A 23,791-nucleotide genomic window follows, 5' to 3' on the forward strand; every position below is an offset into this window, starting at 1 on the left:
GAAAGCATGACAGAAAGAGTGATAAATTATGTGTATGGATGTGTACATCTATAGCTAAAGACTTCAGAATACTGCAAAAGACCATAATAAACTGTAAATGAAAAGCTAATGCTATATTTAATTTAATTAAAAAAATAAATTGCTGTTTATTAATTGTAAATGAACACATTAGCTGCTACGTTGTATTTAATTAATTGAATGCTTATAAAAAAAACACAATTTTCTCGAAACATTTAATTATTAAACATTAAAAATACGTCACTTGTCAAGTATGTGGTTGAGCCGCGGTAAACATGTATGTGTGGATCAGAATAGCACCTCAATCTCATTTTGAGTCAGAAAAAAATCCTGAATATTTTAATAAAAAAGTAAACACTTATTAAGACTCTATATCAACGTAATCAGGAACGATCCTAAGTGAACCCCCAAAAAGGATCATAAATCATATCAGCTTAACAAGAATACTTCTGCAGACAATACTTATTTGTCTCCAGAGAGCTATTACCTGTTCCAACCAGCTTTTACTCTGAATTAAACATACTCTGAATCATCATCTACTGAAGGCGGTAATAACAATGAATCATACGCTGTGTGTTGCACCATCTGACACTTAAGTTCTTCAGTAACAAATCGATGGGGCTCAGATGTCCATGTTTAAAGGTTAATACTGCCCACCGTTTCACCACAGCAACCTATTTGCTTTAAAACATCAGAGTTTTGTGTGCATGCGTATGCGATTTGAAAACCCCTGTTGTTCATGTTGTGTCTGAGTGAGATGTGAGGACTGACGGCTGCCATGCAGAGGTTAACTAGCTTGTACAGACGCTTTCAAATTATGTTCCCCAACAGAGTGATGCCAAGTTGAATTATATGGGACATTTTTTTAATAAAGGCGCTGCTCTGTGTCAGAGAGATGGGTGCCCTTATTAAGAATATGACTGCAAAGTCTGCTCTCTTACATTATATTAAGGGTGTCAGATTATAGAAATGACTTGTACAGTTAATGAACTGTACCGTGAATAAGTACGAAGACATTCGATAAAACTTTGTAAAAGACACACTAGCTCTGATCCTTAGCGGTCAGTGTCTGACTTCTTTCAGTTGGTAGGACATGTTCATAAACATATAAACATTCAAAAAGGAAAAACCTCAAAGTCGAAGACATCTTTCTCTCAGTAGACCAGCCGGTTGAAGATGAAATGCTTCTGTGTGGGAATGATAGAGAGAGAACGAGAGAACCACATCCCTTTAGTGTTTGCCATTTCAAAGGTGTTTTTTTACTAAGGAGAAGGGGGTTTCATCCGTTCTCTCCGACTCTCTCTTTATTCTCCCTCTGTGGAGCTGCAGAAAACAAGCTCAGCATGAAAGAGTTAAGAAATGTGTCTTGCCCCAGCCTGTTTGTAAAACCTGGACTTTTGAAAGCAACCGGACTGGTGTCAGCAAAACACTGATTTCATCAATACCATAAACAAAACAACCGTTAGATATTTTCTAAAGATAATCTGTAAAGGAGTTCGTTCATGGGTGTTCAAAGTGTTGCTAAAGGCGCAAGTGCACTCTGTTATTTTATGCGTACATTTTTCTCGAAACATTTAATTATTAAACATTAAAAATATGTCACTTGTAGAGTGTGTGGTTGAGCCGCGGTAAACATGTATGTGTGGATCAGGATAGCACCACCTCCATCTCATTTTGAGCCAGAAAAAAACCCTGAATATCATAATTTTTTAAATAAAAGTAAACACTCATTAAGACTCTATATCAACGTAATCAGGAACGATTTTAAGTGAACCCCCTAAAAGGATCATTAATCATATCAGCTTAACAAGATATGATATGCGTACTTGAGGTACCCGCACAGTCAAAGTACAGCCTTACAAAGTGTACTTCATTTGACACACACAGACATTTAACGCATGCGCTTTGGCCTACTTGTACTTACTGTACTTGCGTACGCGCATGTGCGACCTGGTTTCAAAAATTTGGCGGTGCAAGTAAAGTATATGCGGAATATTGTGCATATTGATGCAGTATATAGGGCCCCAGAGTCCTGCAACGGGTCGGGTACCCGCGGATACCTGCATAAAAGTGTCTCATACGGGTGGATTGTGACATTCCTAAAATTCACGGGCAGGGCCGCGGGCGGATAATTAACTCCGTGCGGGCGGGTAGTAGTGCAAATGAAAATATGTGCAAAATTTGTATGTCTAAGGATGTGCACACCAAAACTTTTAAACACGGATGTTTTTTCAGCCAAGCGCTTTTCAGCTGTGATACTTAAGCTGTGAGCCGGTTGGTTGTTGTGATACTTGTCCCGCCCCTTCTCCACTGTGATTGGACGGCCGTGTGAGAACTGACATTGACGAGCGGAGCATTTCACCCAAACTTGAATCTCTTTCAACTCTCGACGCTCACCGCCGAGCACGGAAAAAACGCTGACCGCCGACTTATTTGAAAAACGGCCGCGAGGTTAAAAGCCCTAATTACCATTACACGCGCAACATTTGATCCATCACGCCACCACCACTACAACAGTGCGCGACCTTTGTTGATTCTTCTCGTAGCCTAGTTGGAGCGAGCGTTGCAGGACTCTGGCATAAAGTTTTGCTGTTGATAACCGGACGCTGAACGTCTTCTCTTAGAAAGCATTTCGAGACGAAACTTAGGAGCACAGCAGGGGTTGTGTAGGTAGGTTGTTCTATTTGTGTATAGTTATCAGGTTCCATTTGTGGCAATAGGCTACTTAAATGGCGCAAAACAAAGCGCACTTTAGCCTGTTTCATTAGCCCATTCATGACGCTGTTGTGATGTTGAGAGAGGTACGAGATAAAAAATAAAGCACTTTAATTGGAATGATTTTAGTGTGTGTGATTTATGCATGTGCGGGTACGGGTCGGGTAACGGGCCAAATATTTACGGGTCCTGGCGGGTGCGGATTTAATTTTGATATTATCGTGGGTGATGGGTCGGATCTGGAGCTGAACTTTGCGGGTACGGGCGGGAGCGGGTCTCCAAAAATGGACTTGTGCAGGACTATGTAGGGCCCTATGATTTCTGCGATGCGGAAAACGTGGATGGAATCACGGAATTCAGGCATAAAAATAAAACATGTGCTGCGTCAGAAACCGCCTACTTCCATACTATATAGTAGGCGAAAAGCAGTAGGTGAGGCGAGTAGTATGTTTGACTTCATAGTATTCCAAAAACAGTAGTCAAAAATTACCCGGATGACCTACTACTTCCGATTAGATTTTGAAGTGTGCATACAACAGGCACTTTACGGTACATTCACACGTGAAAAAAGCGTTAACACTTTATGGAAGGCTTGTCGGAAGCGTGGCCAACAGCCAGTCACAGTGGACGCAGACAGGCTCCGGTTTTCCATAAACATAATTGGCTGGTTGTGCCTAGGTTATTTGCATAAGGCGATCTGATTGGCTGACGCACGTGTTGCCGAGTTAAGAAATTTTCAACTTCTGCCACGAGCAACGGCACTGACGGGGCACCGACGGTTCCACAAGTCAGTTCGGCAACGCATGACATCACCCATTAAAAGTGAATGTGAAGTGTTAATGCTTAAGCCCCGTGTGAATGTACCATTACTATCCCATGATGCCCCGGGAGAGGAGTTATCCAAAGAAGAAGAAGAGGCGTTGACATATTAAGAAATGGCGGAAAGCGATGATGCAGCTGTATTCGCGCTGGTATGACATGACGACGAGAACGTATGTCACGTGATGTATCAACATGGTGGACGTAGTACGTCCGAATCTCATTCATACAACATGATTCATCCTATAGAGTACATCCTGTTTTAACAGTCAGTAAGTAGGTACTTCATCTCATTCAGTACGTACTGTCACAGTATGCGGTTTTGGACGCAGCCTTACTGTACAACATGGAATGTCATTGAAATTTGAATTTAGTCATTTTTAAAACCAATCATTAATTGGACATAAAGAAACGCCCGATTCTTGTCATGCATTGCAAACAATGACAACATTTGCCTCATCAGAGCGCAAGCAGAGCTTACGCTTAGGCGGACCGCCCGAACTGCAAAGTGCTGCGGGAAACCCTGGAGTAAATCATCATTTTGTCCACCAATCAAGTGCCTTGAACAAATAAATAAATGAGTAAACTATTGCCCCGCCCCCCGATACTATCATGTATCGGCGATCTCACAGGCTGACGATAGGACGATGCTACAGTGGGGCATATTGCCCAACACTAGCATGCATACGACCCCACAGCTTTAACAAAGCATATTTGCAGGACATATACAGGACACAAATTTAGGAAAGATAAAGAAAAGTAGCAAATCCATAACTGCAGTAAATATATAAGTGTGCGACTGTGCGTTACCAACTAGTATGCAACACTCTTGACCAATTTACCACTGTATATAGCTTGTATATGTTCCTCAGACATGAGGGCTCACGAAGCGCGCATAGGAGCACTGTAACCAGCTGTCAACACCCGCGTGATCACTGAACTAAGTTTTCTTTCTTGTTTAAGTGAACATAACAGCTGGATGTTTATCAGTATATTCAGTATAGTGCAGTCTGTCTTGGGTCTAAAGTGACAGGAGCCTGCTGCTTTCTGTGTCAGAAATGATCATTGCACAACAAAAATAAAAACCACTCAAAACACTTAACTGAACAACTGTTGCAGCTATGCATTTAAATCATACAGTGAGGACTGTGCAGTTTTATTTGTATTTATTGCTACTGTTAAATAATAGATTGCTGACAGACATTTTAATAACCATTTTATTTCCATTTAATACAGATGCCTAAACTGTAAAACAAGATGAGTACACTCTCAGAAATAAAGGTACACAAGTTGTCACTGGGACAGTACCCTTTCAAAAAGGTACACTTTTGTATCCAAAGAGTGCATATTAGTACTTCAAAGGTACATATTGGTAGTTCAAAGATACATATTTGTACCTAAATGGTACATATTAGGACCTTTTGTAAAGGGTACTGCCCAAGTGACAGCTTTTGTACCTTTATTTTTGACAGTGTATAGTCTCATGATTAAAAGAAAACACACAAGATCTGGTTCCTTGTCAGTAACATTGTTGACCTATATGTAATTTTAAATAAAACTTTCAATAAGTTGATGTTAAATTGTATTTGTTGAATGTTTTCTGTTGATAAGATATACCTTTTGATTACTGAAATTAATTTAACCATTAAAACCAGAATCCAGAAAACTAAAAGTGGAAAACACGGAAAAAAATAAAACGGCTTTCATAGGGCCCTATGTGCATACTGATGAAGAAATCTGTGCCATGCACGGTGCACACTGACACTCACATAGATTCAGTGAAGGACTGGACTCACAAGACCAACAACTCACAACAGTAGCTAGATGTCGTGGATGGAAAGCAACAACAAGATGAATAATCACATTGCATTTAATGTGTGTAATCAATAATGTTTCCCCATTTACACACATTCAAATTTACTCGCATATGTAGAGCCTGCAACAATCACGACTGAGAATAATCAGGACTAAACAGCACACACAAGTCATAAATCAGACCTCAGAGCTCAATTTGAAGCCAGCTGCCTTTAAAAATAATCTACGACACAGTGAAAGCAAAAAAAAAACCTTCAGGGATGTGACATTTCAAATGCAATAAATAACCATTATGTTTTTTAAGGAATTTGTGCAAATAAAATATAAGGTCAACCACTAGAAAATGACCAGAAAAGTTATTTCTCCGCATAATGTTTTACAACATTATTACAACAATAACCTTCAATCGTTCAATCCATCCTTTGTGCCTTCGGACACTGTGTAAAAAGCACCACCTCAATTTCATATCATCCACAACAATAGCCTTTTTGGCAACAGAGAGAGAGAAAGAGAGGGACGTCTTCCCTAAAGCTTTGGTGCTTATCATGGCGGCTTTTACAGCAGAGGTAATGACTATAATAACCAGCCAGTGCATTTATTTCAGTCGCTCTTTCTCTGTGAAATGTCCTGGTATTTGAAAGAAGACGGCTCTGTAGGGATTTCTCACATGGCTGAGCTGTAATAAGACTGAAAACGTCCTCTAACACTGCATGTGTCTATGGTGACTTTCTCTGTCCAAAATGCACAGCTGACAGCGTGAAAGAAAAGTCTTGAAAGATGCGCTTTCTGTACAATTTCAGAAAATATTACCAAATTTATCAGTCAGAGAAACAGTGTGGATAGACTCATGAGGGACACGTTCGTGAGCTGTTTTGAAGTGAGGTCAATGTAATATGAATGACGACCAAAAGCAGCTTGGGGCAGTTTCTTTAACCACTGCTGTTTTACCCGAGAGCAAAAATTTTCTTTTGACTGTGTGCAATGTGCATTGCCTTTCTCAATCTTATTGTACTATTGAATATTCATGTCAATATGAATATTATTAAGTTGGTGATTACAAAACTTATACTTGCAAAATAAACAAACACTGAAAATGAGTTTAATGCATTATTTAACTTATTACTGAATTTCATAAAGTGTAAACGGCACCCCCATAATCTTAACGTGTCTTTGCTCTACCAGCTGACGTAACAAGCAACACACGTTGATGTTCACAACAACCAATAAGGTAGGAGAAACCTCATGACATGAGGAGCTACGTTCACGGCACTTAAAATGTGTCGTGATGATAACATTGCATAATGGCCAGTTACAATACTGTTTACTGGCCTGAACGTCTCTCACGCTGGCCCCGCCACCAGTCCTTTATGTTAAAGGTGATTTTTAAAAGGATCTCTTGACAGAAATGCTAAATAATATACAAAACTATATTATCATGGGTGTATAAATACCTTTTAATAATGAACCATTATGTTTTTATTACCTTAGAATGAGTCATTTATTTACATACACAGAGGGTCCCCTTTCGTGGAAGTCGCCATTTATGCCGTCATGTTTCTACAGAAGCCCTTAAAGGGGTCATATTATGAGATATATTTAAGAAGTAAAATAAATCTTTGGTGTCCCCAGAGTGTGTATGTGAAGTTTTAGCTCAAAAGACCATAAAGATAATAAATTATAGCATGTTAACACTGCCACTTTGTAGGCCTAACAAAAGTGTGCCGTTTTTGGGTGTGTCGTTTAAAATGCAAATGAGCGGATGAAGTGCAAACACTGATCACAATGATGGTTGTTTGTTGTAATTGAAACTCAATTGTGCTGTCAAGTCCTTCTTTTCTCTCTCTTTCTCTCTGCACTAAATGGCAGTGCTGTGATTAGATAGTGCAGATAAAGGGGGCGGTATTATTATAATTCGCCTTGCTACCTACCTCACAAAACAGGCAAAATCTGAACGACCTAATTTTTCACATGCTTGCAGAAAATGGCTTACTCAAATTAAGTTACTGGGTTGATCATTTTCACATTTTCTAGGTTGATAGAAGCACTGAGGACCTAATTATAGCACTTAAACATGAAAAAAGTCTAATTTTCACACTATGACCCCTTTAACTGACAAACTTTTGTATTAATTTGTCTCCGTCAATGTTTTTCCGGTGGTGTCTACTGAAGCTTCTCTATGCGTTTCAAAAGTGAGGGAAGAGCAGTGTACTGAGCCATTGGTTGCAATTCGCAACCTCACCACTAAATTTACACACTGCACCTTTAAGCCCTGATTATATTGTTAAATATAGCTATTAGTCACTACATGGCAATAGATTTGACAAATAAGTGCACTGCTGTATACAAAAAGATTTAAAAAAGTATAAATAAAAATATAAAAAGTCTGTGTAAAGTTATATTAAATATGTGTTCTGTTAATAATGCCTATTAATCTGAAGTATAAAAAGTACATAAAAACAAAGTCACTTTAGCTGGCGTTAGGGCTGTAATGATATGCAATATTAAACCGAAATGGCAAAACTCAGATCCATGAACCTGTGTCGCGGTCTGAGAAGGCAAAATCGCGACACAGATCCAATGCTACCACATCCTTAAATTGCTATTAGTATTATTTGAAGTTAACATCATAAAATACGTAGACCTGCAACACAATAGGTTACTAGTTGAGGATAAATTATTTAATTGTAGACCTTCCTGTAAATGTCCTCCAATTACATGTGACAAGGGGCTGTCGCGGTGAAGGAATTTCCCTTATGGTGAAATTGAAGAACATTGTGTGCTAGTTGTGCAAATTTATAGAACCCCGGGCAATAGGTAGAACACAGCGGTGTCTTAATTAATTTAAAATGAGCCAGTATTTGTGCACCTTTAAATGTAAACTTTCATTAGGCTTTATCTTGTGTGTTCCTTGACGAAAATATGTAGAAATATATGCGAGTAAAAAAGTACAGAACAAAAAATTAATTTTGCAGAGCAAATGAAAAGCCGTTAATAAAGCGGACTCCTTAATAACGTAGAGGATGTGCTGAAACAGTCGAGTCAGCAGATGATCATCATGTTTATAATGTTTCACGCAGATATTGTTGATGAAAAACTTGCATATCTAAATGCCCAGGTGAAAGTCAAGTGTTCAATCAGTTAACAAAGCCAACGGCGTTATTGGCTGCAACCCGCTTATCCGCGGTGCGGACGCAGATACACAAAGATAAAACCATTAAAGGTTTTTATCTAAAGTGGGTTTAAATGTCGATAAGAAATCCGTTGTATTATGGTGCTTTTGTATTTGTGTTGATCAGTTGGAATAAAGTCATTTTAAACTGCCTTTAAAGGCAAAATATGCTAATTCTTTCATCTTTACGTGCTCAATGCTTTTCACACATTCACTGTATGATTTAACGAAATTATTATATTACATTATAAATTGAAAAATATTACGAAAAACAAATTACTCTCTTAACTCTTGACAATTTATTTGAAGAACATTAAAGACATTTAATGTAAAACATCATATCTACAATGGAGTTTAGTTCTGTTTGTTTTTCCAAAGTATTTTGTTAAAAAGAAAACTAGCTTTGGCTATTTATTTACTTCATAAATGGATATTTATATTGTTAATAATTTGTATAGTTAATCTTGTTCTTTGGTGTTCAGGTTGTTTTGATACTTATGTTTGGTTTATCAGTCGTTGTACGATGTGCTGGTTAAGCCACCTTTCCACTGTACACAATAAACGATGGTCAATAAAACGGAAGTCACGATCATTCCCTATGGAGAGTCGCAAAGGGGCTGTGTGAGGTGATGATCGTATGCACATGCGTAATTTTCGGATCCGCTTTGAACGTTGGATCGGTTAAAAAATTTGTGTGACTACACAACAGGCAATACGCCGACCGGAAGTGATGTATTTTAGTGTATTCCAATCAAAACATTGTACAAGGTGCAAATTATGAATCCTTTTTCTTTAACTTTATCAGTAATATTTGAATGCTTCAAAAAAAAAAAAAAAACGATTGATTACTGATAAGTAATACATTATTAAATTAATATGTATACGTTATTATTTTAATCTTGTCTCCATATGTTCTGTCCAAAAAAAAAAAAAAATCTCTGTCATATGTGCATATAGCTTTTTATTGTTTCATTCATTTGCATTTATTTATTTATTTATGTCACTATTGTGAATATTAGAATGAAGCCTCTTGCGCTGGAATGAGCTTCTCTCTTATGTTACGATTAAACTGAAACTTTATTAAGACTGCAACTAGGGGACAGTCGTGTACAGTGGAAAGGCGGCTTTCACTGTTGTGGTATTTGTCCCGCCCCTCCCCCACTGTGATTGGATGGCCAAGTAAAAAGTGACATTGACTAGATGAGCATTTCACCCAACTCTGGGAGCTCAGTGCTAAATGCAGAAAAACACTGAGGAAACAATTTAAACATGCTGGCCGCAAGAAAAAGCCTTGGTGTGCACGTAACCTTAGGGAAGTTGCCCCACCAGGTGGCCATGTTTGCAACATCTCTAGGCAGTTATTTCAGTCATGCAAGACTAAATTTGATTCTACTTAAATAGGAAAAGACAGATATTTCTAAAATCAAGTGCTAAAATCACAATCAAAAACTGTATTTCCAACCAATGATTAAACCTGACTTCAGCTACACTAAAGAGTTCCTCCTTCGGAGATTAGTCAGTCTTTATCGATTGGTTCTTTTAACTGAAAGGCGGGACTTCTGTCACCAAAGCGGCCATATTGAGCATTGCATTTTCCTCTATTCTTAATGATAACAGTGTCACATCTTCTTATATTCAATATAGAGCCCGACCGATATATCGGCAGGCCGATATTATCGACCGATATTAGGCATTTTCCAAACTATCGGTTTCAGCATTCATAATGGCCGATAAATGAATATATATATAAAAAAAACGAACGAAACAGCCTTCAACCATGCCATGAGTGTTGCCGTTGTATAGTTTGTCCACCAGAGAGCACTCTACAACCTCCCTGTTTGCAACACTCGTGTATAACGTGTCACACATCCTGCAACCTGCTGATCCAGCCAGAGTCGGGCAGAGAGAACAACGGTTAGGTGAGTTCATGGTGAGTTGGTCACAAGACATACATTGCTTGAATAACAATTAAAAGAACATCCCAATCAGTTCTCTTAACTCAAATAAGCATGACAAAATTTGTGACTATAATGTCCAGTTTTGCTGCTGCACTGTAAACCCAAACACTATAACTAACTTATAATGGAAAGTACCTGGTACTCAAAATGTGCCAAAAAGTTTAGCTTACTATTATTTTTGAGTTCATTCAACATCTATCATAGATTTAAGTTAACAGTAAATATTTTTTTGAGTTTTTACAACTACACTAAAGTTAAAGAGTTTAGGAAACTTAAAAAATAGATCGCCCTCTAGTGGCGGATTATACAAAAAAGTGACGTCTTCGTTGAACGGACACTCAGACGTGTTTCAAATGGATTAATTTGCTCTTGGATGCAAATAATTACAAACTTTTGGTGGTTGTGATGAGTTCAATTTGCCAGGTAAGGTAGGAAAGAGTCTGGCACTGCGAATTTACTTCAGTTTAAGGTTAAATTAACACGATTGGTTGAGGAAGTTCCAGTTCCCAGCATGCTTTGCATGAGCCCGCAATACGACAGCATTTTTTGAAATTAAGTGATATTTTATGTGGTTTTTATTAACTCTTTTACCGCCAGCGTTTTTTAAAAAAGTTGCCAGCCAGCGCCAGCGTGTTTCATGATTTTCACAAAACTTTAATGCCTTCCAGAAAATGTCTTCTTCAAATATATAAACACACAATATACCAAATGAAAGAACAGACCCTCTGCTTTCAAAAAAAAAAAAAAAAACGTTTCATCCTACCTTCAGTAGTTCTTTTGTAATCAGCTTTTAAATTGGGTACGTTTCTGCAAAAACACCACATTTTGAGCAAAAAGCAGAGATAATTCCATTTTTGTGACGGACTTTTCATAGACATCCCATTCAGAGCGATCTTTAAAACAGACACGGACATGCAGCAGCTTGCCATAGGGCAATACTTCCGGTTTTAAAAAGTTGCGGAAGGATAATAGCGGTATTGCGGAAAGACGGAAATACTCGTCATTGGCGGGGAAGCGTTTTCTCTTGATTGATGAGATATCTCGTCAATGGCGGGGAAAGAGTTAAAGAAAAAGACTCAGTAGTGTTAAACATTTATTTATGTTGGAGATTTAGAAGAGTTTGCTATTTTTTATTTTAGTGCTTACCATTGTTCAGAAGTGTAGTGCCTGTGCTTGGCTGTAAGTCAATAATGTATTGTTTTATCATAAACAATAACTATTTGAAAGTCAGCACTGAGCTCAGTCTCAACACACTTTCACTGGTATTACATTTCCATAAATCACATGATTTGTTTCTGTGATTTGCGAACAAAAATTAAATTGTAGTTGGTTTACTTAAATATTTTGAGTACTCTGAACTTGCCATGTTTTACAGTGTACTGTTAAGTTGTAAAATGTAACTATTTGAGTACAGGAAACTTATAAAAAACAAGGCAATCAGTTGCCTCAAAATATTTAAGTAACATTACTACTACAATTTAAGTTACATAAAGTATATAATTTAATTTAATATCAGACTTAAACTAAGTTTAGATAAATCAAATTTTTTGATTTGAATTGAAGTTGTCAGTACTCAAAACTTTAAAGTTTGCAAACTTAAGAAAATAGCGGCAATCAGTTGCCTCAATTTTTTTTGAGTTAGTAGAACTTATCCGGGTTTACAGTTAAATAAGCCGAGAGTGAAGCGGAATTACCTAGTATCATATTATTTTAGTTAAAACCCATAAATAACTACAAATAACTAATGTTAGGGAAATCTGTTAATGTTTTGTTGCGCGTTTCTGAAATAAATAAATAAATAAAATATTGGCCGATATATCGGAATATCGGATTTTAAACCCAACAAACATTTGTATCGGCCTTCAAAATCCTTTATCGGTCGGGCTCTAATTCAATATCTGTGATTAAAATAACTCAAACTTCTTAGCAATTTTTAAGCCAATACACATAACTTAATATATTGAACAGCGTAAAAAAAATCTAAATCAATAAAGATTTTCACCACCCTATTCTCTAGTTGCAACAAGCTGATGAAAACTGTTTAGAAAGGGCTAAAAAAATCCAGTTTCATAATGTAAGATAAAAATTAGGTACAGCAGAATGAAGAGAAAAAATACCAAGCAGGGGATTGTAAAAGGACAAAGAGAAAGAGCGAAGGTGCTGTGCAGAGAACAGAAACAGTAGGGGAGTAATTATTTAGCCATCTCCTGCAAGGAACTCCTCTACAATGCCAGAACAGTGCCCTGTAATAACCCATACTTCACATTGTTAACTTACTACATATCCACCATGTGTGTGTATATGTGTGTGTGTTTTGTCTAAATAACAAGCTTTGGATACACAAATTCGTCACAGAAGACAAATGGCACCCCAACGCGCTTCAGACAGGGCGCAGTGCCACTGCATCTAAAACCGAAAATGGACGTGTAGAAATGAGCAGAACAGGATGCGTTCTAGCTAGCCTGAGGAGCATGTCATGAAAACATCTCGTTATAAATTCTTGACTAAAACTTTTCCGAAGCTGGAAAAGGAAAGGATATAGTGTGCTATGGCTGTGACCAGTTTCTCACCAAATCTGTCATTTCATTTGAGGGTGAATACACGGAGAAAGGGGCTCTCCCTCCAGGAAAAGGCGACTTAGATAAATGTTGATTCAGTGTTGTGATTGTCGAGCATCAAAAAGAATCGATACTGGCTTTGTGGAAATTCTGCAGAGTTAGAAGATGAATCGAAACGCTATTCAATTCCACTACAAGAATTATAAGCAGATTTTCTTAAATGAACTGAATTGCCTGCTGATTTGAATTAAATCTGTGGAGATGGTTATGATGAAATTTCATGCACTCTTAAGGACATTCCTGAGGCAAGCACAGTTAGAGCAGAGAATATTATGTGACAGACTGCAAAAAGCCTGCTCGAATGGGTTTGGCAACACCCAAAAACCTCATGAAACCAATGTAAAGTCTCATTTTCAAAATGTTATGCAAAAAACCTTTCTTATTACAAACTCTATTACTGAAAATACATTTCTAGCTGAGCAAACTGCTTAGGCTGACAATCACTACACACATTTACATTATGTAGTTATGTATAATGTTTACTTAAGGGGGGGGGGGGGGGGGTCTAAAGCTATTTCATGCATTCTGACTTTTTACAGTTTTTCTCTATTGCTAACACACTATGGGTGCTATCATACACCTGGCGCAATGCAGCGCAAAGCACGACGTAAGTGTTTTCTGCTAGTTTAAGCCCGACGCAGTTATCATAAACGTTGTTTAAATAACAAATGCATTTGCACCAATTTCTGCACCCATGGGTGTGCTGGTCTGAAAACGAGGTGTGTTCAGGCAAACTATTAGCGCGTTGCTATTTTAAAGCAACAAAAATAAACTACACCATTGAACAACTAAAACCTGGTCTAAAGTCTAAAGGCAATGCCGCAATATCTTTTTTGTTATTTAAAGGCGGAGTGCACAACGTTTGAAAAATGCTTTGGAAAAGGGAGCCAATCTTGTAGGCAATCAGCAGTAAGGGGCGTGTCTATCAAAAGAAGGTCCAGATTCTATTGGGATAGGGGCGTGTATGTGTAGGTGATTTCAAATGTCAACATTGGCTTTCAAACATTGTGCACTCCGCCTTTAAAGAGCAAGTTCGTAATATGCGCCTATAAATGGGACAACAACGCATGTACACATGGACGTGCAGCAGCAAACAAAATTAAAGGATTAAAATGTAAAAGATTGTTATTGTGTCTCTTGGCCATAAATGAGGACAGATTACAGGACTTTAAAGGGCTGCTTCACCTGTAGCTGGGTAAGCAGATTTTTTGCTTTGAAAAAAGTGCAAATATTGCATTTAATTTGAAATGTTCTTAAATGCTACCCCACGGATTTATTGTATTTGATGACTTTGTACCTCTGTGGATAGGGTGAGATGAAAACTATAGTAATATTTTTAAAGCACGGCGCTGTCCCAGTGCTGAAAAGGCTCTACACCAGTTTGTAAATTCTTTTCTCTTGTTTGTTACAAATATAAAGTATTTTTGTAAATTATTCTGATAAAAACCTCTACAGTGATCATGCATCATTCTTTATCGGCCTATTTTCCTTATTACTCGATGACTGAAACAATGACTTTTAAGAGAACCAAAGACTTAATTACACAAATAACTAGGGTTGGGAACCGAGTCGGGAACTTATTTAGAACCGGTTCTGTTTTTAAAAGGAACCGGAACCGCATGTAATTCTTACTTTTCGATTCTAAATACGGTATCGATGCGATAAATTTGGCGCACGGCACGCAACATTGCTGTGGCTCTGACTCGATTGTAAGAGGCTCATTACCTAATTCCACCTTCGGGTTCGGACCTGATGTGACGGGAGTCTGGTGTCAGAGCATTGGTTATGATCTTCGGACGGATCAGGCATTAACTTAACATTCTTAATGAAAAAGTTATCAATCGTTCTTTTCCTCTTCTCTTATCATCCGCGGCTACATCCACTCTGTTTATCTGACGGACTCACCTCTCTCTCTCTCTCTCTCTCTCTCTCTCTCTCTCTCTCTCTCTGACTGGAGCGCACACGCATTTTTAAATGTACACACACGTAGATCTGGACCATGGCTTTTTCCCTCGAACCAGTGCGACCTGATATTTTTTTAAGTCGCACCATTGAGAAATTAGGTCGCACTCTAGAGGCCTGCCCTAAGCCAATAAAATATGGACCTTCTTTTGACAGACCCGCACCACACCCTCTCCAAAGCGTTTTTCAGAAATCGTGCACTCCACTTTTAAGTGCAGTTGCGCCCTGCTCTTTAGACTATGTGCTTAGATCGTTAAAATAGGGCCCTAAAATGGATTCAGTTGGCTTAACTTCCCTAACCAATAATTCAGTTTTAAAAACATAAACACATTTCTCATAACTCTTAACACATTCCACTTGCTTTCACACAAGGTCCAATATTTTCAATGACTTTTGCAAAACTCTATACAAAAATGCCTTCATTTTGCACAGGTTTAACCATGTTCTCATTCAGAAAACACCAACACACATAATAAATGACTCAAGCTAGGGGTGTGCAATATTGGCAAAAACTGGATAATACCTATGATTTTGCTGATAACGGAAAATATTTTGTATCCTTCAAAAATGTGTTTGTGAAAAATGTTTTTTGTTCTAGCTCCCTCCTACAACATATTACAGTTTTCTGAATTGCTAAAACACATTTTTTGAAACCATTACTAATTTTCTCAAAACCTGACAAATTTTTCTCACTTGACAAATACTGTTAAAAATCTGTATTACTGTAATCACAAGTTTAGTTAAGTGAATATAATGAATACTTTACTGTAAGTACTGCAAGTAATAGTACATTTCCAATATTACTGTAAGCAGCATATGTATTTTGTAAAAAGTTAGCAATCCAACTGCAAATTTTGCCAATGGCATCGTCTCTGGTGTCCTGTTCTTCCTCATACTCTTCATCTGTCTCTCAGACTGTTTCGAATCCACACAATTGGTAAAAAATACCATTAGAAAAAAGTGTGTAGAATTTTGAGTTGTTGAGAATTTTCCTCAAACGTTGTCTTGTCGGTCATTACTATCGTCACGTAACAAGTGAAATGTCCCACAGCAAGCTTAAACGTGATTTAGATGCACAGTGAAGAGAATTGCGACCTTGCTGACAGTTATATCAAAAATCCCAGACAAGAACAAATAGTAGAGAAGTGCAATTTGTTGTAGCTCAGGGTAAATCAAATATCATTGTCAAGGATTGCTAAGACAAAATATAGCCCTAATATTAGAGGTATGGATTAAGTATTTCTGTACTGGCAAGCTACGTCCAGAAGCTGGCACACAGAGAGTAGCATGCGAACAAAAAATTAAGTTCTCTCTCGTGTCTTTACCAAAACACATATACACAAAGCAATCTCGCCATGTATTCTTGTACAAAACAATTATCAATGTCAATAGAGAAAGAAATTAGATTTGTGATATTAGGCTATGTGGCTCCGTGCAGAACTCGCTCTTAAAGCGACAGTAGCCCCTATTTTTTTTTTTTTTATTGGAAAAATTATACAATCTGTGAGTCTTATGATCCATTGAATCACTATTTAAAAGTTATTAGATCCAAGTAGGGCTGTAATGATACATTGGGTTCTCCATTAAAAATACATGTCTGAAATCGATTCTGAATCGCAAGGCTCCGATTCTGTTGCACATGTGCGACAGGCTATGTGATCAGTTGGAAGTCCTTATCAATCTAAAATCACTATGAGTTTGAGTCATTTATAATGTGCATTTCAAAAAGCGACACTCGTCAAACACAATCATTAAAAATATTATTTTTTATCATGAAAATAACTGAAACAATTTGAAGAACAGCGATATACAGCGGGGAAAATATGTATTTGACTTATCAGCATTTTTATCAAGGTTTATTGGCAGGGTTTCTCTCTCAATACTGACAGATTTCAGGTGATCTCCTTGCTTTCTATGCCATTTTGCACCTCGTTATCTTCATGTGTTCAATACTAATTCCCTGTGTCACTTCACTTAATTTATAATGACTTAACTTCTATACTTAAATGTTCTGATTTCTTTGTATGAATTCAATATTTGGCATGATGGCTACATCTGGTGGAAATTTTGTCAATAGCCCAATTAGAAATCACCTTACTGATAAAAATGCTGATGTGTCAAATACTTATTTTTCCAGCTGTAAATATACCTCTAGAGCAGGGATGGGCAACTGGCAGCCCGAGGACCGCACACGGCCCGGGGTAAATTTTAATACTGGACCATATTATACTTAATCAAATACTTTTAAAATGATGATTTTTGTATTAGGACGTAAAACCTCCCAACCAGGAGGGGGCGCTAGGTCCCGCGTATCGTCACAGTAAGCATAGTCCTGTGTTTGGGCTTATGTGAAGAAGAGGTCTTCACGGCCACGGGTCCGAAAACCCGAGGTCCGATCCGAGACGCGATCAGGATCGGGTCTAAAAGTTTCACGTGTGCCTCGGACACGGGTCGGGTACAATAATCGGGTCTCGTGTTATTTAAAATGAATGTGTTTTTGTCGAACGCACTCGAGAAGCCCTCAACTATCCGTTTAATGTCCTTTTCAAACCTCTCCTCTGTTTGCCAAGAGCGCTTGGACATTGTGTGGTTGGCGATAGGTAAATTTTCATTGAGACAGACAGGTCAGATCATTTTAAATGTACGTTTTGGCTGTTACCTGTTTGTCATATAAACAAATGGAGCAGCTCGCCAAATTGCTTGCAGGGCCACCGGGCTGCAGACTGCACACACGTAAGTTTACATTTGGGTCCAGTCGGGTTAAAAACAACTCGTTGCCACTGGTTTGGGTGACGGGTCGGACTCGGGCCAGAATTGCTCTCAGATTTGAAAGGTAAAATACATTGTATTGTAATAAAGATTTTTTTATATATTTTGTTTTGAATTTATGTATTATTTATTTTAAATAATTTTGTTCTTTAAGGTCTGGATGAGAAACTCCTCTATACTAATATAAAAGTCCCTTGCTTGTTACAGATGTTAAAGCAATGCAGTTAAGAAGTTTTATCTGACATGCTTTGTCCATTGATAATAAAGTTATGATATAGAATTAGCATAACTGCTAAGTTTTATAGTTAAAATCTTTAAAGACCAGTTCATTGTATATTGTGGTTTCTTAATAAAGAAAATTAAGAATGATTTAATTTTTGCGTGTGTTTATGGCCCCCTTGGTATAAAGGAGCAATATGCTGGCCCTCGTCATTATCAAAGTTGCCCATCCCTGCTCTAGAGTCTAGACATTTCCTGGAATAGCGTTTTTAATGGTACTTCTTCTGTGGCACAAATGCCGTTTCTGCATGAGAGCGCCCTCTGGCTTTTGAATGTGGTGGCGTTTCAATGTAAGTCATTAAAATTCATTCATTGAGAGAACGCGCATTTGCACGATTAATCGGCACAGCCCTAGATCCAAGTGTGAAAATGGGCAGGAACAGTTGGATTGCATCAATTTATCAATATTCTACATTGAAAATAAAGTTAGTTTTTTATTTAGGGTACAAATAGGGTAGGGATGGGACGGTTGAAAATTTCATATCATGATTATAGTGACCAAAGTTATCACGGTTATCAATATTATCATGGTTTTCTTAAATTGAGATGGAAATGTTCAAAAAGAACTGATACACACACTGAAAACGTTTTAACAAGTTTTATTTTTGAAAATCAGCAAACAACAAATACAATTAGCAGCTATATGCACTTTTTAAACCATAAACATTAAATCAGGGGTGTCCAGCCTTTTTTTGTGTGGCAATCTACTTTTAAAATGATAAAGCTGACAAGACCTACCCGCTAAAAAACATTTTTTTAACAATACACTGTTACATTTTTTAATAACACTTTAAATGTGTGTTAGGAGGACTATCTCTACGTTGAATTTAGGGCTGTCATCATTACTCCATTCTTTTTGAGGAGTTAAAAAAAATCCTTGAGTACATGCTGAGTCCTTATAGCGGAATAGCGGAGATGCGGTTTTGATGAAATAAACTGATCAGAAGCATCTCTCTCTCGTTCGGTTGGTCGATCGATCGCGCGCACATACGGCTGGCTGCTACCGTGTGGATCAACTCCAGCATGTATGTGCATCCAAATTTTGGAAGTTAGACGACTCCGCTGCAGCGGGCAGGCATAAGATTTATAAAAACACACTTGAGAAGAAATGCGCAACAACATTAAAAAAGACTTCTAAGACCATAATGCCAATTTGGCGCTTTGCTTTCCGAAGCTCGTGGAGGCGTGGAGCAGCTTACAAAGTTATTAACTTATAGGCGATCTACCGGCATTGCATTTGCGATCGACTGGTTGTATTGGACACCCCTGCATTAAATGAACATTAACATGAAGCCCTGAGATGTATTAACCTGTTTTAATGAACAGTAGCTTACATAAGAACATCAAATGCACACATAAGCAACGCATTAAAACACAGTGCACCTGTTACTGCATCCGCCACGCCTTCTCGCACAAAAACTAATGTTGCATGCGAGCGCCTGCGTCAAGCTGATTCTGGCTGGACAGGATTTACCGCGAGTTTTCAAAATCACGGTAATCAAACACGGTTGTAATGATAATTACATTTTAAGCGATAATACTAACCGTCAGGACATTTTATCATGGTTAATCGTGAAACCGGTAATCGTCCCATCCCTAATATAGGGCATAAAAACTTTTTTTGTTTGGTTCCGGTTTCCGACCGACCCTGCCAATTTATGTGTGACCCAAATTTATTTTATGAGATTGGGAAAGAAATAATACACATTAAATAAATACACAAATAAAAAAACTTTGAGGCGAACTATAATTTACCTTTAAGTACAGCACCGTTTTTGTAAAGCACGCGATGCAACGTCCTTCAGCGATGCTAAAAACAAGGCAGCTATACGGTCGTTAAGACAATCGTTCACACATCGTTGTCGTCACTTACAAAAGCACTGGTAATTTTTGGTGTGCATTCGAGATGCTGTTTCGTGCACAGCAACATAATCTTTTGCCCCCGCCAAAAGTTGTAACTTACAGACCAAAAAAGACGAGCTGAACAACTATATGCAAGTCGGCTTTTCTCTTCCAGAGAGCACAAACCAAGGCTCATTTTTGCGGACAGTAAGTGAATTATAATATTTGAATTTATGGTATTATGACCAGGGCTTGACATGAACACCCGCCAAATGCGGGTAGATTTTGGCCGTTGCGGGTAAGACAGCCAATCCCACTAGCCACTTTGGCAGGTTGAATATAATTTTTTAATTGTAGTTTTCTTAAAAGTATTGCGAAATGATAAACAATACGCAATTGTTAAAGGTCACATATTTTTAGGCTTTCTACAGTTTTATTTTAGGTTATGAGGTCCTTAAGAATATATATTTGCTGTTTAAGTACCAAAAACAATCTCTATATATTTTTTACAGCTCCTCTTTCAGGAGCTCTGCTAAAAACAGGTCGTTTTGGCATGTAATAAGTAATATTCATGAGCCTCTCTTCTGATAGGCCTGTTATTTTATGAGTGAAATACGCAGTTGAAATAAAGTTACCCATGGAATTACACAGTGTTAGTTTCTGGACACTAAATGTTAGGTTAGTAAACCAATAGACACAGAGACCAAGAGATTTTAACCTTACCATGTTTAACTCAATAAACAAACAGACACCAAAAGGGCTTGTGTCTGTAACTTAACAATACAAACAACGTCTGATTTCCAACAGATATTCTATCAAAACCGGTGACTACCAAAGACTTTAACGTTACAAAACAACACTTTAGCATCTAGTTAGCAAACACGTTAGCGTTGCATAATTGTTTACAATATATCATTTCAGTTTTCTCTGGCTCCATAATGTATTTTAAAAGTTAGGACTGCTGATAATTCGCACGCGATTGTCTCGTACATCTCTTCAGTAAAGCCAGTTCATTGATTAGTAGTAAATCACCATCAGCTGCTTTCAGAAGCGGCAACCGGCAGCCGGTTCTGAGAGCAGGTGATGCCGCTTAACTACTAACGACGCGATTCGCGTGACAATCGCATGCAAGTTGTCGTGCAGCCCTGCTCACTATGTGTTTACTTACGGGTTGTGGATTTAAGGTCGGATCCAACAAAGTAAGTACTGCAACATCTTTGATGAGTAGATTCCTGGAGAAACCAGCATTGAACTGCCACACTGAAGCAGTCACTTGTGAAATGTTTAGATCAGACGGCTAAAGTTGAACTAATTGTTGAGGAATTTTCTAATTAAATGAATATTAGCCATTGTTCTCGTATATTAATGTTTTCAGAAGCCTTTGCAATTATTTAGTTTCCTGACATCCATCAATTGAACAGCATTTTCTCACATGGTGTGATATAACTTCGGAGTTTGTTTAGCAACAAGGGGGTGGGGCAGTTGACGGTGGACAGTGCTCGGGGTGGAGACTGAAGGCGGCGACTGTCTCACGGTGACGTAGCAAATTCACGGAAGTACAAACGAACCGTTTTAACTCAGAGCTACTTCAAGCAGGCTGAATTTGACTCTTAAATGACTGTTTTGAAACTTATATGGTACATACATAGCCCCTAGACCTCAGTTATCATGAAAAAAGCCAGAAAATTTCACTTTTGACCATATGTGACCTTTAAAGAGTTCCACTTTTATATTTTAGCCACAGGCTCACGTAAGAAATTTTTCATATCATACAGTGTTTCCCACACATAAGTTAGACTAATTCTAGTTAGACAGATTCAACACCGGCCTTCACATATTGCGTTTCGTTATTTATTTTTTTACTTTAAAACACGCGGTGTATTCGTTCAGCTGCATTTACTGTTCCTGCTCTCTCTCTCTCGCTCGCTCTCTCTCTCGCTCTCTCTCTCTCTCTCACACACACACACGCACACCATTAAAAAGAGATAATCCGTGGAGACGTGGCTCTGCGCTGCGTGAGACAAACACGCAGTATAGCCAGTCACCTCAAATATATCCTCTATTCAATTTAAATACCTATCCCTTGCTGCTGCCACTGGAAAAAAAATAAAATAAAATCCCTACCGACCCATGACCTAAACTGACAACCAACCAGAACCAAACTTATTTTTTTATAACCAGTCATTTTGGGCTATAAAAAATTAAAAAGTACCTGACCGAAGGGCTACCAAGGATTTTGAAATTTTGCAAGCTCTGACGGCATAAGAAGTGATGCACAGCTTTACATAATGGCTTATTGCTTTAATATAGCGAGTTCCCCTTCAGTCATTTCACACTGTTATGTTTACAATAGTATATTGTACATATTTCATATTGGTGATCTTGTAGTGCATTTGAAAATATACTTTTGAACTGATTGTATTCATCAGAAAAACAGCAAATAACTTTTCAAGTAACTTCTCTTTATCTGTTGCTGTTCTCTATGTGTGTGTGTTTCCTTATACTCACGACATAGGGGCTGTTTACACTTGGTATTAAGATGTGTTTTCATTGATCGGATCACAAGTGGACGAGAGAGACACATTACGTTTACACCTGGTATTTAAATCCGTCTCTTTTGTCCACTTTCGACCGCTTCTGTGCGGAATACTATGAGGGGGTGGTCTGTGAGACGGTGGGCGAGTCTCTCTGCTGTCATTCAAACCCGAGCGGGAGTAATGATGAGTTTATATGGACGCAAACTAATATTATGTCGCAGTGCACTGCTTGTTTAGCAAGTAAACATGCTGCACAGTGTTTTGTACATGAGTATGTAAGAGCTTTCTTTGAATTTTCAGCGCAATTGATGAAATAGGATCGCGCAACTTTCACACGCTTTCAAAACGAAACTACGGAGATCAGCCGCTTAGTTTTATCAATGAAAGGCTAAAAATAGCGCTGTTCACCGAATGTTAATGCCAGAAGTCAAAAAAAGACGTAAAACTTGTGTTTAATACCTCAGATTAGATAAATGGGCGGAGAGAAGGCGGTCGCGTGTGGCTGTTCGAACGCATTCAACCACATGTGCGTTCCGCAACTCCAAAGCGATCCGATCGAAAGTGGTTTCGACCACCTTTGGATGTGGTTGAAAGTGGTCGAAAGTGGACGAGCTCAAAACGTTTTGAACACTGTTTACACCTGGCATTAACGTCATCCACTTGTGATCCGATCGACGAAAACACATGTTAGTGCCAAGTGTAAACAGCCTAATAGAAATTTGCAAATAGCGCAATCGGCTAAAGTATTAAATTAATATGACGTTGATTTTTACAAGCCATACAAACGCCGCAATCAAACGTGGTGCCACATCATGCTCTGAAAGCACATACAAATTCAATTTGTGGGCACTGAAGGCTGATTTTTGAAAAGCAAGTTATATACTCGATAATATAATTTTGCAAATCATTAAAACAACAACAATGATATATCCTGCACACCCCTAACTCAAGCAATCACAAGCTGAATACAATCAACACACAATTATGCACGTGTTAACACTACATAGCAAAACTGATGACACATCCATCAGAATCTCTACAGTACTTAGTTGAAATTTAGATGAGAGAACCTTCATTCTTTTTTCTATGTAAATTTGTGTGAAGCAAAACAACAAACGTTTTTATTATATTCCAGTGATTTTTAAAGTAATACATAAAAGATTTTGAACACTACTATATTATATGCTGTAAACCCTTACAGTAAACTTAATATGCTGTATACCCTTAAACTCATAACTTTCAAATAGACTTTTTGAAGTGCTGCTGTAGTTTTTCTTATCCGCGCTTTGG

General features: G+C 38.0%; 1 protein-coding gene across 3 annotated transcripts in view; it reads right to left on the reverse strand.

The window, feature by feature from the left end:
• Window positions 1–23,791, reverse strand: part of furinb (furin (paired basic amino acid cleaving enzyme) b) — a 208,944-nt gene that overhangs the window by 151,153 nt on the left and 34,000 nt on the right. The gene's annotated exons all lie outside the window — the stretch shown is intronic.

The sequence above is a fragment of the Misgurnus anguillicaudatus genome, chromosome 6, assembly GCF_027580225.2.
Source record: "Misgurnus anguillicaudatus chromosome 6, ASM2758022v2, whole genome shotgun sequence".
Taxonomy (NCBI): Eukaryota; Metazoa; Chordata; class Actinopteri; order Cypriniformes; family Cobitidae; genus Misgurnus; species Misgurnus anguillicaudatus.